This window comes from Thalassophryne amazonica, chromosome 6 (genome assembly GCF_902500255.1).
Source record: "Thalassophryne amazonica chromosome 6, fThaAma1.1, whole genome shotgun sequence".
Lineage (NCBI taxonomy): Eukaryota > Metazoa > Chordata > Actinopteri > Batrachoidiformes > Batrachoididae > Thalassophryne > Thalassophryne amazonica.
In genome coordinates, this window is record NC_047108.1 from 120523885 (window position 1) to 120541232 (window position 17348).

The following is a 17348-nucleotide window of genomic DNA, read 5'->3' on the forward strand; positions in this document are numbered from 1 at the left end:
TTCTTCCTAAGAGGGAGTTTTTCCTCAGCACAGTTGCCTAGTGCTTGCTCTGGGGGTCGGCAGGGTTAATATGGAGTGACTTGGGCCAAGTTTGCTGTGATTTGGCGCTTTATACATAACATACTTATACATGAATTGAAATGTAATTGAATATTGAAGTGTATGTCTGTGTTGATATGTAGTGTGTTGTGAATTTGTGTATATGTTGTTATGACTGTTATAATTGTTGGACTCATTCTAGCAGGGGTGGGCGTTGATAAGCTTTGCTTCTGCCCACACCCTTTCGGACTCACAGGCATGTTTATATAACATTCATATTATTGGTATGTTTCTGTTCTTTCGGATTTGTGTGTGTGCCGAATAAATCCATTCATTCATTCATTCATTCAAAAATCATTTTAGGATTACTGGGAGTGAGTGCCCTTGCATGGTTGACATCCAGCCCAGGGTCACTTTTTTTTTTCGTGCTCCTGTGACAAAATTAGTCAATTTTTTTTAACTCACTATTTCTAACCCTACTCCTACCCCCAAACCTAATGATAACCACCCTCGACCCCCCCCCCCCACGTCACTTTTAATTTTGTGCAGCCATCATGGAATGAATTAGAATTAATTTGTGCTGCCGTGACGAAAATGAGGCGCTTTTCGTCACAATAGCACAAACCAAAAGATTAATGTATATTTCATACTGCTGAATCATGACTTGCCGTGAGACTGGGTTGTTGACATCATACCTGACCAGTCGTTCTCACTGTGTTTTGTACAATAACACTACCTCTAACCTTAGTGACTTGAAATTTGGCGTTCCACAGTTGTCCGTCTTAGGCTCCCTGCTTTTCTCCCCTTGGGCACATATTGCGGCATTATTACCTTTCATTGCTATGCTGATGATACTCAGTTATACATGCCAACAAATGCTGGTAATCTCATTCACATAAAATTCACACTGCCTTGCAGCAGTGAGAAGTTGGATGTCTAGAAACTTCCTACTTTTAGACTCTGATAAGACTGAAATGATGGTTCTTGGTCCAGTGAGACATCGGCATCAATTTGACCAGCTAATGCTTAGCCTCGGCTCGTGTGTCATACATCACACTGACAAAGTGAGGAACCTTGGGGTAATTTTTGATCCTACATTGTTCTTTGACCTCCACATTACAAATATTACGAGGACTACTTTCTTCCACCTACGAAATATAGCGAAGATTTGTGCCATCCTGTCTATGGCTGATGCTGAGACCCTGATCCATGCATTTATCTCTTCTGTGTTGGACTACTGCAGTGTTGTATTTTCTGGTTTACCGCAGTCCAGCATTTAGGGCTCTCCAATTGTTTCAAAATGCTGCTGCCAGACTTTTGACAGGAAGCAGAAAGTTTGACCACAGTACACCCATTTTGGCATCTCTTCACTGGCCTCCTGTCCCTGTGACATCAGATTTTAAGGTTCTGTTACTAACCTATAAAATTGTTCACGGACTGGCACCTCCCTACTTAGCTGACCTACTCAAACCCTACGTACCTACCCAGGCTCTGCATTCTCAGGGTGCTGGACTACTTTGTGTCTCTACGGTGAATAAAAAGTCTGTGGGTCACAGAGCTTTCTCTCATCATGTCCCTGTTCTGTGGAATAATCTCCCTGCATCAATAAAACAGTCAGATTCTGTGGAGACTTTCAAGTCCAGATTTAAGACGCACTTATTTTCCCTTTCGTATGGCTAGCATACTGGCATAGTATGTTACTATGCTTTTTACCCTTTTAAATTCATTTTATTAGTAAACGGAGCGTGCCGCGGCCTCAACTTTATCTAAATTCTGGGTCTTTTAGTGAAGCTTAGGGCTAGTGGCTGGCGATCACCTTAGTATTTCTTCTGTTTTTCTTGTTGCTTAATGCTGAAAAATTATACTGTATTTGTTGTCTTTCTGATGCCTGATTCTGTTTTTTCCTCTCTGTTTGAGTTGCGGCTCCATCCAGAGATGGGTGTGGTGTCTGTTTCTGAAACCCTCCTGTCCTGTGCACTGGCAAAATTCCGTGTATATTTGTTTTGTAAATTGTTTTGTCAACTGTGTCAGTAGTATTGCCCAAGCAGAGGGTCACCAGTTTGAGTCTGGTTTGCTTGAGGTTTCTTCCTGAAATCATCAGATGGAGTTTTTCCTTACCACTGTCGCCTGTGTGCTTGCTCTGGGGGTTGGTAAGGTTAGACGTGAAGCACCTTGAGGTAAATTTGTTGTTATTTGGCGCTATATAAATGAAATTAAATGAAATTTTATGTTGGACAACTAGAGGTTTGAAATAGTCTGCTAGCCCACCAGGTATCATGGCTACAATAAGTCCATCACTCGTGGTTTCACCTGCATCTCTCAGAGCTGTGATCAGATTCTCTGTTCTGATTACATAGTCAGTAACGCTCTCGTCGTCTGCCATACGAAACTTAGTCAACGATGTGTATAAGTTAATTATTCTTGGCTTGCTTTCTTTTTTTCTTTTTTTTTTATTAGGAGGTAAGGCACAGGAACTGATATCAAAATTACAATGATCAGATCACATCAATCAATCAATCAATTTTTTTATATAGCACCAAATCACAACAAACAGTTGCCCCAAGGCGCTTTATATTGTAAGGCAAGGCCATACAATAATTATGTAAAACCCCAACGGTCAAAACGACCCCCTGTGAGCAAGCACTTGGCTACAGTGGGAAGGAAAAACTCCCTTTTAACAGGAAGAAACCTCCAGCAGAACCAGGCTCAGGGAGGGGCAGTCTTCTGCTGGGACTGGTTGGGGCTGAGGGAGAGAACCAGGAAAAAGACATGCTGTGGAGGGGAGCAGAGATCGATCACTAATGATTAAATGCAGAGTGGTGCATACAGAGCAAAAAGAGAAAGAAACAGTGCATCATGGGAACCCCCCAGCAGTCTACGTCTATAGCAGCATAACTAAGGGATGGTTCAGGGTCACCTGATCCAGCCCTAACTATAAGCTTTAGCAAAAAGGAAAGTTTTAAGCCTAATCTTAAAAGTAGAGAGGGTGTCTGTCTCCCTGATCTGAATTGGGAGCTGGTTCCACAGGAGAGGAGTCTGAAAGCTGAAGGCTCTGCCTCCCATTGTACTCTTACAAACCCTAGGAACTACAAGTAAGCCTGCAGTCTGAGAGCGAAGCGCTCTATTGGGGTGATATGGTACTACGAGGTCCCTAAGATAAGATGGGACCTGATTATTCAAAACCTTATAAGTAAGAAGAAGAATTTTAAATTCTATTCTAGAATTAACAGGAAGCCAATGAAGAGAGGCCAATATGGGTGAGATATGCTCTCTCCTTCTAGTCCCCGTCAGTACTCTAGCTGCAGCATTTTGAATTAACTGAAGGCTTTTTAGGGAACTTTTAGGACAACCTGATAATAATGAATTACAATAGTCCAGCCTAGAGGAAATAAATGCATGAATTAGTTTTTCAGCATCACTCTGAGACAAGACCTTTCTCATTTTAGAGATATTGCGTAAATGCAAAAAAGCAGTCCTACATATTTGTTTAATATGCGCTTTGAATGACATATCCTGATCAAAAATGACTCCAAGATTTCTCACAGTATTACTAGAGGTCAGGGTAATGCCATCCAGAGTAAGGATCTGGTTAGACACCATGTTTCTAAGATTTGTGGGGCCAAGTACAATAACTTCAGTTTTATCTGAGTTTAAAAGCAGGAAATTAGAGGTCATCCATGTCTTTATGTCTGTAAGACAATCCTGCAGTTTAGCTAATTGGTGTGTGTCCTCTGGCTTCATGGATAGATAAAGCTGGGTATCATCTGCGTAACAATGAAAATTTAAGCAATACCGTCTAATAATACTACCTAAGGGAAGCATGTATAAAGTGAATAAAATTGGTCCTAGCACAGAACCTTGTGGAACTCCATAATTAACTTTAGTCTGTGAAGAAGATTCCCCATTTACATGAACAAATTGTAATCTATTAGACAAATATGATTCAAACCACCGCAGCGCAGTGCCTTTAATACCTATGGCTCATTGACATCTGCAATACAACTGTCAATGAGCACAATCAGTTTAGTAGAGATACTGTGCATCACATTGAATAAAAAATAATGCATATAATCTGCCTCCTAAGGTTTTCTGTTTGAACAAGAACCGAACATGAAAAGGCAAAATAAGTGAAAAAAAATAATAATAAATAAATAAATAAAGTAAATAAATACAAATAATAATAATAATCAAGAAATTGTGAGAATACTAAAAACATTTTTAACAGAGAGAGAGAGGAGGAGAGGGGGTCCATCAATCATGAGGGAAAGAGTTGAGAGAGCGAAAGAATGTTAAAAAGGGAAGCCATTTGTTATAAAATTTATCAGAATTACCTTTCACTGAGAATCTAATCTTCTCCAGCTTTAAAAAAGACATAGTGTCGTTGAGCCACTGAGCACTAGAGGGCGCTTTAGTTGACTTCCAGTGAAGAAGAAGATGCCGTCTTGCCAGTAGAGAAGTGAAGGCTAGAATATCTAATTGATTAGCGGTAAACCTGGTATGGTCTTCTAGGAGCCCAAATATGGCGACATGGGGTGATATCTTTATGGTCTTTGAAAGTTTTTTTGACATGGTATCAAAGTAGTTTTGCCAGAAGTGAGACAGCAACGAACAGGAGTAAAACATATGAGTTAAATTGCAAAATGGAGCTTGGCATTTGTCGCAACTGTCAATGACAGTGGAATAGATTTGTGAAAGTCAAGCTTTGGAATAATGGACTCTGAACAGTACTTTAAACTGTATGAGGGTGAGACGAGCACAAGCTGAGCTTGTATAAATTTTTTTAAGAGCAATGTCCCACCAGTTATCTGCCAAATTCAAGCCCAGTTCTTGTTCCCAGGCAGCCTTGACTTTGGTGACTGGTGTGTAATCAAAGGACAAAATCTGATTATAAACTTTAGATATGAGTGACTTCTGAAGTGGGTCATGGCTTAGAAGATCTTCCCAGTGTAGACTTGGTGGTATTGAGGGAAAAACTGGAAACAAGACCTTAGTACATTGTCTAATTTGAAAATAACAAAAAAGATGAGATGGTGGAAGATTAAATTCTACTGAGAGATCTGAGAAACTGCGAAAAAATACCATCCTTGTAAAGATCTTTAAAACATTTCAATCCTTTGTTTGGATTTGTTTTTTTTTTTTTTTACTTTCTTAGATATCAGTTTTTGCAGTGTAAAGCCGTGGTCACAACCCGTCGTACTTGCACGTCCGTGCAGTCTACTTGCAAAAACGTGGGCTAAATTTGGAGATTCGTACGTCGTAAGTACTGCCTCAGTACGAATGTAGGAGCACGCAGACACACACAGACACACTGTAGAGGTTTTAGTGCATGCAGAACTTTCGCTGCGGATTCATCAGCAGTACAGATGACGCACGTTGTGAGTACTGCCTCAGTACAGATTCAAAGCGGCACATTTTCAGTCAATTACTATTGAATTAACCAAATCCATACGTAGGCAGTATGGATTACGGCACTCACCACATACTATGGAGGCCGACAGACTTGCATGCACGATGCAGCTTCTCACTTGAACTTGGACTTTATTTCCAAACGTCAGCAACACACACTCCACAGCTTCAGTCTGTTAACTAGTTGTAACTTTTTGAGGCAAGTAAACACTCGTACAACTGACCGCTGCAGGCTGGACATGCTCATGCATTGCCGACGCCGAAAAACACCTGCCGCTCCGGTCCCGCTCATAAACAAGAAGCGACCCCACACACACACACTGCTTTATTGTCAACACTCTTTATCGTTACACTCCTAGAGACGCGCGTTGAACGTACTCCCTCCCTCCTCTTGCTACTGCCTCTGTACGTTTTCACAAAAACGTAGTGGCCGTGGCATCCGCAGAAAACATACGGCGAGAAAAAAAAACGCACAGTGGGTTGTGACCGGGGCTTAAGCAGCGTTTCTTGAGTTTTCTCACTAATCTGTAAAACCTTTGGTCATCACGTTTCTCAGTGCCGTTACTATCTTGCAGTGGTCCAATGTTAGTTTTCAATGATAGTTTTCAACTATCTATCCAGCATCCACTAACCATCACTAACTTGTTAAGTGACGCTCGTGGAAGCAGGCGCCTCTCCTTATGATGGGGCAGGTGGCAGTATCCCTAAGGGATATTACATAAGCAAAACAAAACTACCCTTTCGATCAGTCTGGTGCATAAAAATACACCAGACTCGATCAGGACTTTCCTCATTGTACCATATTTTAATCTGATGAGTTAAAAGATGATCGTATTCACTGTTTTTGAGTTATTGTCAACCCAAGCTGGCCGGGATGGACTAACTCACTCACTGATCTGTATTTTTTGCTGTCCAAGCCAAACACTGTTAACAACGCAGGGAAAATCACTTCATAGATTCATTTATTTATTGTGGTTGACATAACGTGTAAAGCAGGAAATAAGGTTTGTGGAAAACACTGAGCCACTGGGTAACACATTTTCCAGGACAGGAAGCAATGTGCTCTTGCGATTGGGCAGACAAAATATTTTGCTTGACTTGATGGCTGGAGATTTGTTCCAGAATGTCACGCTGCCTGGCCTGTAATAACCGGTCACGTGTGGCTCATGGTGTTATTGTAACCATCGGGTTATTATCTTTCACAGTCCTTAGCTTCTCAGAAAATGGGGCAGGAGATTGATGGATGAACAACGCAGTGAGTCAACCACTTAAGATGACTTTACCTGCATTACAGTGTACGTCTGCCCAACGTGCATGTATTTCTTGATTTGTTTGGTGGATTGCCAGCAGGATTTTCAAAACAAAGGGTCCTGTTTTCACTACTAGGTGAAAAGACTGGGTCGAGATGGGAAGAGAATTTATTTCCACAAAATTGGACTGAACCAGGAAAAACTAAATCTGTCCCAGCCTCTGACCCTCAGCACAGGTACCCTTCAGGGTTGTGTTCTTTCCCCTTGGATTTTCTCCATCTACACAAACTCCCTCACATCCACCCACAGTTCATTTTCCATTCTTAAATATGCAGATGACACTACAATAATTGGACTCATCATTAACGATAACGAACATCACTACCATGAACAGGTCACCCAAGTAGTCACTTGGTACCAAAACAATAACCTACAGCTTAACACATCAAAAACCCAGGAACTCATAGTCGACTTCTCACGCTCACCCTCTCACAAAATCCCCATTTTCATTTCTACTCAGCCCATCTCTATCACTGAGTCATTCAAATTCCTAGGTACACACAACAGTATGGAAACTGCGTTCGAACTTAATTTACAAAAAAAGCTAATAAATTTTTTTTTTTTCTCAGACAACTGAAAAAATTCAGAGTCAGGCACAACATTCTTCTTCAGTTTTACACCGCCATCATTCAAATCGTCTGGTATGGAAATTTGGACTCCTAATCATGCAAAAAACTACAGCGTATAATAGACAAATCATCTAAAATCACAGGCGTCACCTTCCTTTCCATTGACACATTGTACCATAGACACATCACACAACGGGCAGTAAAAATCACCTCTGACCCCTCACACCCTGCATATCACCTATTCACTCTGTTGCCTTCTGGAAGACGCTACAGGTCCCTGCCAATGATATCAGTCAGATTCAAAAACAGCTTTTTTCCAACAGCTGTACGGACACTAAACCAAGTCATTAACTGATGTTTCTATGTGTATTTGCCTATTTATTGTTTGTTTGTTGTGTGTTGACACAGAGATATGAGCATTTCATGCTGTACTGGAAACAAATTCCACCAACTTGTTGTGTGGTCATTAATAAATGAATCTTGAGCTTGAAGATAATGGAGCTTTCATAGATTTGGGTGAAGGATCAGAACCAGTACATTACTTAAAACTAGTGTGTAGGATTTAGGGGTGTTTAGCCAGAATGGAATAGCAGGGGTGGTGGCCAAGTGATTAATGCGCTTGGTTTCAGTGCAGAAGGTTCCTGGTTCAAGCCCCATCCTTGCCACATATCTCCATGTAATGTGGAGTTGTGTCAGGAAGAGCATCTGGAGCAAAACTTGTGTCAAATCTGTGGCAACCCCAAGTGAAAACAAGTGAGCAACCATTAACAGAAATGGAAGACAGCATTGACAGCTGTCTGTTCACTAGTGTATAAATTACCTGCAACAAAGAAGGGTTTTTTTTTTTTGTAACGTTAAACAGCCATTACTAACTACATGGGAGTTGGATGCCACCATTTTGCTCCGCCATGTTGGTACAGTAGTCTAAGAAGGACAATCTTACTTCATCTTTCTTATTTTTGCAGTGTGGCTAAAAGACCGAAGACAAAAGAAGTATTGCTCACCTGTACACTGTCTACTAGTTGCTAGTACAGGCTAATAAATTTGAGAACCCTCATTTTGGTCAAATAAATATTGCTTAGTGAATCCCTGTTGACAAATAAGGGGAAATCTGAAGTGAACATCATGCAATCTGCAACTTCCCCAACAGATGACACATTTTAGAGTTAATACATTTTTAACACCATTCATTCATTCATTTTTGGCTGCTTATCCAGGTCCAGGTTGCGGTAGCAGCAGACCAAGCAACTCATCCTACACCTACCTATCCTCAGCCAAATCCTGTAATTCTTCCCGGAGGATCCCAGGCCGTTCTCAGGCCAGATGGAAAATATAATCCCTCCAGTGTGTCCTGGTTGTCCCCGGGGCCTCCTCCCAGTTGGATGTGCCTGGAAGACCTCCCTAGGAAGATGACCAGGGGGCATCCTCACCAGATGCCTGAACCACCTCAGCTGACTCCTTTCGATGCAACAAAGCAGCGACTCTACTCAGAGTCCCTTCAGGATAGTCAAGCTTCTCACCCTGCCCAGGAGTGTAAGTCATCAGGTTAGGCTATTTTGACAACAGCGATACAAAAATATTTTTTCTAGGTATAGGGAGGAGGAAGGGTAATGAGGGTTAGGGTGTTTTTGTTTTTTGCTTTGGCTTGTAAATATATAGTATTTTTGTATGTAAGTAGGTATGTGTAGGTGTATATTTATGTTTGTGTGTATATATATATATATATATATATATATATATATATATATATATATATATATATATATATATATATATATATATATATATATATATATATATATTGATATCGGTTTAGGTGTGTAGGAATGTATGTGTATATGTGGCAAAGGGTATTACTGGTTGTGGGGAAGAAGGGGTAGGGAAAAATAAGCTGATGCTTCACCCTACCCCTTTTCGGACATGTTGGGTACACAGTAGGAACTTTTTTGTTGTTGTCTTCACTGATCTATCTTGTAATTGTTGTTGTATCAAATGTTTGAAATAAACAGTTTTCATTTTCATTCATTCATTCATTCATAATGAACAGAAAGCAAATGCTTAGACTGGTGGCACAGTGGCTGCTGCCTCACAGTGGTTCGAATTCGAGCTTTTGCATGTTCTCCCCTATGCATGGATTCTCTCCAGGTACTAAAGCTTCCTTGCACCTCAAAAGACTTTCAGGTTAGGGGAACTGAACACTTTCTTGATCTTCTATAGGTGTGTGTGAGAGTGTGAAAGAGTGTCTGTGCAAATGTGGATTGGCCCTTCAATAGACTTGGCCTTTCCAGGATATACCCCGCCTCTTACTCAGTGACTGCTCAGATAGGCTCTAGTGTGAGCAAACTATAGCAATGCCACATAAACTAAATGCTTCATTGATCACATCAGAGAACTGCCCTGGGAGCAACCACCCAGGCAGATAACTGATCCATTCCCACATCTCAAAAATACCTGTTGCTGCCAAGTGAAATGTAGGTCTCCCTTTGGCCTTCTCCAGACATTCAGGTCTCAACACTTAAGCACATGCATGCTGGATCATGCCCCCAGAAATGTGCCACATGGCCAATATATCATATCTGATGCTTCTTCACAATGCAAGTGATACTCCTCCTCTTAATCTCCCAAAGTAACTATTCATTTGACAGTCATTCCAGAGGTACACAAGGATCCTCTGAAGAGCCCCAGTACCAAAGACCTTCGGTTACTGATTAGCATCCAAGTCTCACAATCCTAAGAGAGGAACCACCAGGATTCTAAAGACTTGGACCTTCCTTCTCAGGTATCTGCATCACCAAATACCTCCGCCCAAAGGTTGATGGCCCAGGTACATGAATGTCACTGCTCACCTAATGAATCTCTCTACAAATCTGACACTTTCACCGCCTACAGATACACTTCTGATGCTTGAGTTCAGGAAATCATTGAGACCATGGATCTTAGTCTTAATCTGACACAGTCACAAATCTGGACTCTCCAATTCCTCTCTCAGCTTCAGAGTAGTAACCAGAACAAATCCCTGATGAACACCAGTAATAATTCTGCCCACACTCCACACTTATAGTACCTGTGTATAAGGCAGATATGATATCCATCAAATTGTTGGGGATTTCAGAAATTTTCCAGATGTCTGAGAGCAGCCCGATGAAATGAATTTGAAAGCCAAATTATTTTTTGAAAATCAACACAGGCTGCAAATAAGATCAGCCAGTATTTACTTTTGCATTAAGAGTACTCACAGACCTGAGATTTGGGACTGCTCCAGTCTGCAGTGTTTCATTGTTTTTGTCTGTTGGGATTACATGGAAAAACCTTCTAATTACTTATGTGCCCTGGTCCAGTGGGGGTCTATGTCAGTACATGTGAAAGGGAAGAAAGAAACGATGCAGCTGACGGTAATGAGAAGTGAACGTAGGGTCCTGGTGTTCTGTCTTTGATCAGGATGCTGCAGTCTGGCTTCTTTCCATTGGACTAATACAGTAAAACTTCTGTCTTATGACAGCCGTGAACAGGCAGAACCCAGCATGGGCTTCCACTGGCGCTGGCCCAACTTGACCTGGTACTAATACAGCCACAGTGTGCCCCATCGCTCTCTTTATCTCTCACAGTGTGGCTAATGATGCCCCGGCTTTCTGCCACAGTGTCTTCCATGCAGGGGGACGATAATTTGACAGTGGGATGAATGATCACAGCAGCAAACGAGCTCATTTTCATCTGTTATTCTTTCCACCATTCAGCATCCCAATGACATGTGACTGCTCTATTAGCAGCTTTTGTCTTTTTCAATGAGGCACAGAGAAAGGATGGTTGATTCATAATTTTTTTTTTTTAAAGCAGCAGGTTATTGAGTGTAACTCTATTACTGTACTGTTACTACTGTACTAGTGTATATTTTTGCCACAATCACAAGTATGTATAGCAACGTGTATCATTTTGGACCTTGATAGAAGAACTCACTCTCATGAGTGCCCTTATTTCTTTATTTTTAAACATGAAGCCCCTTAAGATTTCGCTTGTCATAATTTTATTAATTTTTATTTTTTGCCCAGATTTCCTTATTACATCTGCCAAGGGCGTAATAAAATCATGAGCGTTTTATTTAATTTATTTGTCTGCCTTTTCGCAGGATGACGTCAAAACTACTGCGTGGATTTTGATGAAATTTTCACCACAGATAGATATTATGTCACAGAAGAACCCATTAAATCTTGGAGGTGATCCAGATCTGGATTGGCAAATGTCAGAAATCTTGGTTTGCTCTTGTTTTTAAATGTATAGCCCCTTTGGAGTATTTTTCCTTTAATAAACTAATTACACTGGTATACAAATATTTAGAAATTGTCTTCTATAGGAATAAAAATGTGCTATTTATTATGGATTTTGGCATGTTGAATTCAAATATGACAATAACAACAAAATACTCTTTCCAAGATATACAAGGTTTTACATTTTGCATCTATATAATTATATTGTGTTAACAGTAGAGTTTACATGAAAACTCATAAACATAGGTCTTTTTTATGTTTCTCTGACTGTATAATATTTCATCTGTTCTCTTTTTGTAACACTTTAAAAATCAGCAAAAGGGTTATATATTAATTCTTAGTATAGTAGTAGCATTAATTAAATCTAGAGCCAATCAACAATTTCAAACATTTTCATTCTCCATGGCCCAAAAATAGTAAAGTTTGACTATCTTTATTTCAGAAGCATTTTGGTTGTAGACCAGTGTTATAAAAAGTATTTTCTTAGGCACCAGTATAATGTTACTCTTGAGTATTCAACCAAAAGGATTCACAGTCTTATACTGCTAATGTGCTCAAAATTTGCCCTTCTTTTGGAAACAATTCAGGATTTTCACTCATTTGAGGTAAAATACAGAAACAAGATGTATGACACACTGGGAAACTGAAGGGTCAAACAGAGCTGCTACGCTACAAATGGTAATGTTAACATCATGGAGCTAAACAAACATGGTAACGTTCAACTGACAAAACAAAAATCAATGTGAATGGAAGCAGAAAGATGGTGATGGACACAGCTCATAAACATAATTCACCAGCGATAAAAATTTTGACATATTCCCCATAAAGGTTTTACAGAGTGTATCTCCAAGACAGATTAAGAGAACCCTGACACAGGTCTGCTGCTTCATTTGTTAATAATAATCTTAGTTAAAGTTGCGGTTCTGAAATGACTTGGACAGACAAACTTTGCATCACATTTCACAGGGTTGTTAGATGTATTTTGTTGCAAGTTAGAAATATCAAGTTTCCAGTTTTCATCAAATGCAACTTGAACTTTGAACCTTGTGCATAGCTTCCTCCTTCATGTTTTAACCTTCAGAGGTCCAGATATGGGTGATATGGATTTGCCGGCGAGTCCATTAGTGCAGCAGATAACAGAATACTTACAGAGGAATCCTGCAAATGGTGATACAAGCACCAAATTCAGCACAAGTACTTATTTGACTTTGATTGGCTTTGATTGAAAATGATTGGCCACTTGAATTTTCAGATAGACAGTTAAGGAGTCAATTGAAGAATTACACAGGGGTCAAAATTAAAAGATGCTCCAATCCTATTGAACACTGTACCTCATTATTTGTCTGATTACAAAGATTCCGAAAAGATTGGCCGAGTTAATAGGGTTTTAAAAAGGAATAGTTTGCACCACGTGTCATGCTTAGTTATCACATTACGGGGTTACATATGTCACATGTCATAGAATCCAATAGATGTTGACCTTATTTGACCTTTACTCTGGAGACCAAACATTCAACACAGTCAAAACTATTTCATATATTAATCCTATTAGCTCAAGCTATAATTTGCACCACTTTTTTACCAAAATGTAATCAACTTTAACTTTTGACCCCTGTATATACAACCCCTGGCAAAAATTATGGAATCACCGGCCTCGGAGGATGTTCATTCAGTTGTTTAATTTTGTAGAAAAAAAGCAGATCACAGACATGACACAAAACTAAAGTCATTACAAATGGCAACTTTCTGGCTTTAAGAAACACTATAAGAAATCAGGAAAAATAATTGTGGCAGTCAGTAACGGTTACTTTTTTAGACCAAGCAGAGGGAAAAATGGACTCACTCAGTTCTGAGGAATAAATTATGGAATCACCCTGTAAATTTTCATCCCCAAAACTAACTGTCACGTGCCCGTGGCTCAGAGGACAGTGACAAGGAGGAGACACAAATGAGAGGATTAGAAAAATAGAAGTATTTATTTACAATAGTCTAAGTCAATAAATTAAAAGGTGCAAAGATGTGCAGCTGTACAAAAAGGCGCTCTGTTACCAGTCGGTGCAGCGAGACGTCCTAAAAAGAGAGAGGGAGAGAACCAAAATGAATTAGTTGGGCCCACTTAAATAAGAGACAGGGACACCGGGCCCAGGTGCCCCTGATTATGGGCCCGCCCTGCTACAAGACAGCGGGGCCGTCACACTAACACCTGCATCAAATCAAATCTGCTCGTTAGTCTGCATCTAAAAAGGAGTGATCACACCTTGGAGAGCTGTTACACCAAGTGGACTGACATGAATCATGGCTCCAACACGAGAGATGTCAATTGAAACAAAGGAGAGGATTATCAAACTCTTAAAAGAGGGTAAATCATCACGCAATGTTGCAAAAGATGTTGGTTGTTCACAGCCAGCTGTGTCTAAACTCTGGACCAAATACAAACAACATGGGAAGGTTGTTAAAGGCAAACATACTGGTAGACCAAGGAAGACATCAAAGCGTCAAGACAGAAAACTTAAAGCAATATGTCTCAAAAATCAAAAATGCACAACAAAACAAATGAGGAACGAATGGGAGGAAACTGGAGTCAACATCTGTGACCGAACTGTAAGAAACCGCCTAAAGGAAATGGGATTTACATACAGAAAAGCTAAATGAAAGCCATCATTAACACCTAAACAGAAAAAACAAAGTTACAATGGGCTAAGGAAAAGCAATCGTGGACTGTGGATGACTGGATGAAAGTCATATTCAGTGTTGAATCTCCAATCTGCATTGGGCAAGGTGATGATGCTGGAACTTTTGTTTGGTGCCGTTCCAATGAGATTTATAAAGATGACTGCCTGAAGAGAACATGTAAATTTCCACAGTCATTGATGATATGGGGCTGCATGTCACGTAAAGGCAATGGGGAGATGGCTGTCATTACATCATCAATAAATGCACAAGTTTACGCTGATATTTTGGACACTTTTCTTATCCCATCAATTGAAAGGATGTTTGGGGATGATGAAATCATTTTTCAAGATGATAATGCATCTTGCCATAGAGCAAAAACTGTGAAAACATTCCTTGCAAAAAGACACATAGGGTCAATGTCATGGCCTGCAAATAGTCCAGATCTTAATCCAATTGAAAATCTTTGGTGGAAGTTGAAGAAAATGGTCCATGACAAGGCTCCAACCTGCAAAGCTGATCTGGCAACAGCAATCAGAGAAAGTTGGAGCCAGATTGATGAAGAGTACTGTTTGTCACTCATTAAGTCCATGCCTCAGAGACTACAAGCTGTTATAAAAGCCAGAGGTGGTGCAACAAAATACTAGTGATGTGTTGGAGTGTTCTTTTGTTTTTCATGATTCCATAATTTTTTCCTCAGAATTGAGTGATTCCATATTTTTTTCCCTCTGCTTGGTCTAAAAAAGTAACCGTTACTGACTGCCACAATTTTTTTTCCTGATTTCTTATAGTGTTTCTTAAAGCCAGAAAGTTGCCATTTGAAATGACTTTAGTTTTGAGTCATGTCTGTGATCTGCTTTTTTTCTACAAAATTAAACAACTGAATGAACATCCTCCGAGGCCAGTGATTCCATAATTTTTGCCAGGGGTTGTACTAAAATTGACCTTTATCACCATTCTTGTTTTTACCCCCTAATTCCATAACATTCAGTCACAGATAGTTCAAACTATACCTTTTTGGAATACTTATGGTCAGTCAAATAATATGGGATAGTTTTCAATATGTTTGGAGCATCTTTTAATTTTGACCCTTGTGTAATTGTTCATTTGACCCCTACCTGGCTGCCTATTGAAAATTCAAGTGGCCAATCAGTTTTTTCAGAAGAGTAATGTCTAAGGAGTATTTGTGCTGGATGTGGTGCTTCTATCACTATTTGAAGGATTGTTTCAGTTATCTGCTGCACTACGTGGACCCCTGAGGCTCAAACAAGCTCTCAGGGAACTTGAGAAATAATGTACATTGAGTAACTAGATTTCACTTCAAAGAAAAATTTGTCAATTTTGTGCAAAATGCAAAGGGGCGGCTCCACTTTAAAGAGAGCAGACAGCAAGAAAATCAAATGAACTGCTTGTAGGGTGGCGCAAAATGTATTCTGTCATTTTTCCAGAGCAGAAAAGACCTTGAGAGCGAAGAGAGAGAGTGAAAAAAGTCGGGCTGGTGTGGCGTCTGGTGTCCACACAGAGATACGTCGTGTCCACTGGTGGCTGTGGAGGATTCATTAAGCTCCATATTCACTCTCCGTGCTCTTGAGTGACAGGTCTGTAAAGCTGGTGGAGTCCGTGGCCTCTCTCTAAAGCACTACACACCATCCCGGCCTTTTCTCACCCATCTGCTTCCTGAATCTAACAAGAGGGTGTCCTCCAGTTTTGTAAGAGGGTAAAGGGAGGAACAAGAAGTGAGAGAGAAGAAAATGTTAAAGACCTGAAGATCCCATCAGATTTTCTGTGGTCTTTAGGCTTCAATTATTCAGAGCTTATCTTTTCAGCTTGGCTGATCTCCAAAAGAATAAAGTGCGGGCCACATTACTGCCGGCCGGGTGCATCTCTAAAGAGGCTGAAGGAGGATCAGGGCTGTGGGTTATGGTGTCAATCTGGCTCTGACCTCCGGGGTCAGGGAGGTGACGTTATGTAGTGACAGCGCTTCGGCATCCTCTGGTTGCACCTCCGGTTAAACCCTGTTCAGATCAATGGAAAAGGCCAATCACATTAGAAGAGGTTTCTGTCCATTTACGGTGCCAAGAACATCTCAGATCACCAGGTGGCTGACTCTTGACTTGAAATACAGCTTCCTTCGTCTCTGGGGCCGGAAAAGGTAGAAGTCAGAGGATTAAGCCGGCACAGTCAAGATAAACAGCATGAGATGGCTGATGTATACGCAACCAAAAACGCCAGCACGTCTGCTTTCATTACCATTTTCCATACAAGTAAAAATTACAGTTTGGCAATCTGGATGCTAAGATGAGAATGTGTGTTTGAATTTACATGAGAAAGAATTTTAGAATCAGTATTTTAAATTGTCACATTCAGGGATTTTTGCCATCCCACCCCATCGGGTCTGTACTTGGCACTGAGTTACACCACAATAGGAAACAGGGCTCCTTGGAACTGACCCTTCTATTCCTGAAAATCTTCGACTCTCAGATCTTCTGACAAGAGTTGCAAATGTTGCTTTTCTTCCGCCTTCACGGAGATGGCCGAGAGAGATTCTCATGCCACCAAACAATGGCTAAACAAGCGGGTATGTCTAATTCAATTAAGTTCACAAGACAGTGCCAAGTGGACCTTGGTCCTGTGACAGGGATAATGAGTGGGTAGTGAACAGCAAGGATGGGGGAGAAAATGGGAATCCTGCGCCTCATTCACTCTGGATATCCACCACCATGGTCTTTGTTTTCACAGTGACAAGTCTCATTTAATGGTGAATGAAATCTTTTCAAATTAATGATAAAATGCTCTTTATGAGGGACTTTTTAAAATCCTACAGATCATCACTGTGAAGTGTTTTCCAAGGGAGCTGTCCACAGAAGAGGTGTGGAATCTTGCTGTCCTATAAAATGCATGTTTATTCTTGAGCAACATTTAATTGAGTTTTAGTTCCAACATGGCAGCGAAGTCACGCTTTGTTAGTTTAACATCGTCAACAATCAGCTCAACCTTCAGCAACAACGCTCCACCTGACTTGTAACATAGACTCTGTGTGTGTGTGTGTGTGTGTGTGTGTGTGTGTGTGTGTGTGTGTGTGTGTGCGTGCG

At 40.5% G+C, this 17348-nt stretch overlaps 1 long non-coding RNA gene across 1 annotated transcript; it reads right to left on the reverse strand.

Moving 5' to 3' along the window:
• Positions 1-6938: 6938 nt before the first annotated feature.
• Positions 6939-17101, reverse strand: LOC117511731. Its single transcript, XR_004561059.1, has 3 exons — positions 17089-17101; positions 7353-7361; positions 6939-7050 (listed from the first exon to the last, which is right to left on the reverse strand). It is a non-coding gene; the product is annotated as an uncharacterized LOC117511731 (long non-coding RNA).
• Between the last annotated feature and the right edge of the window lie 247 nt (positions 17102-17348).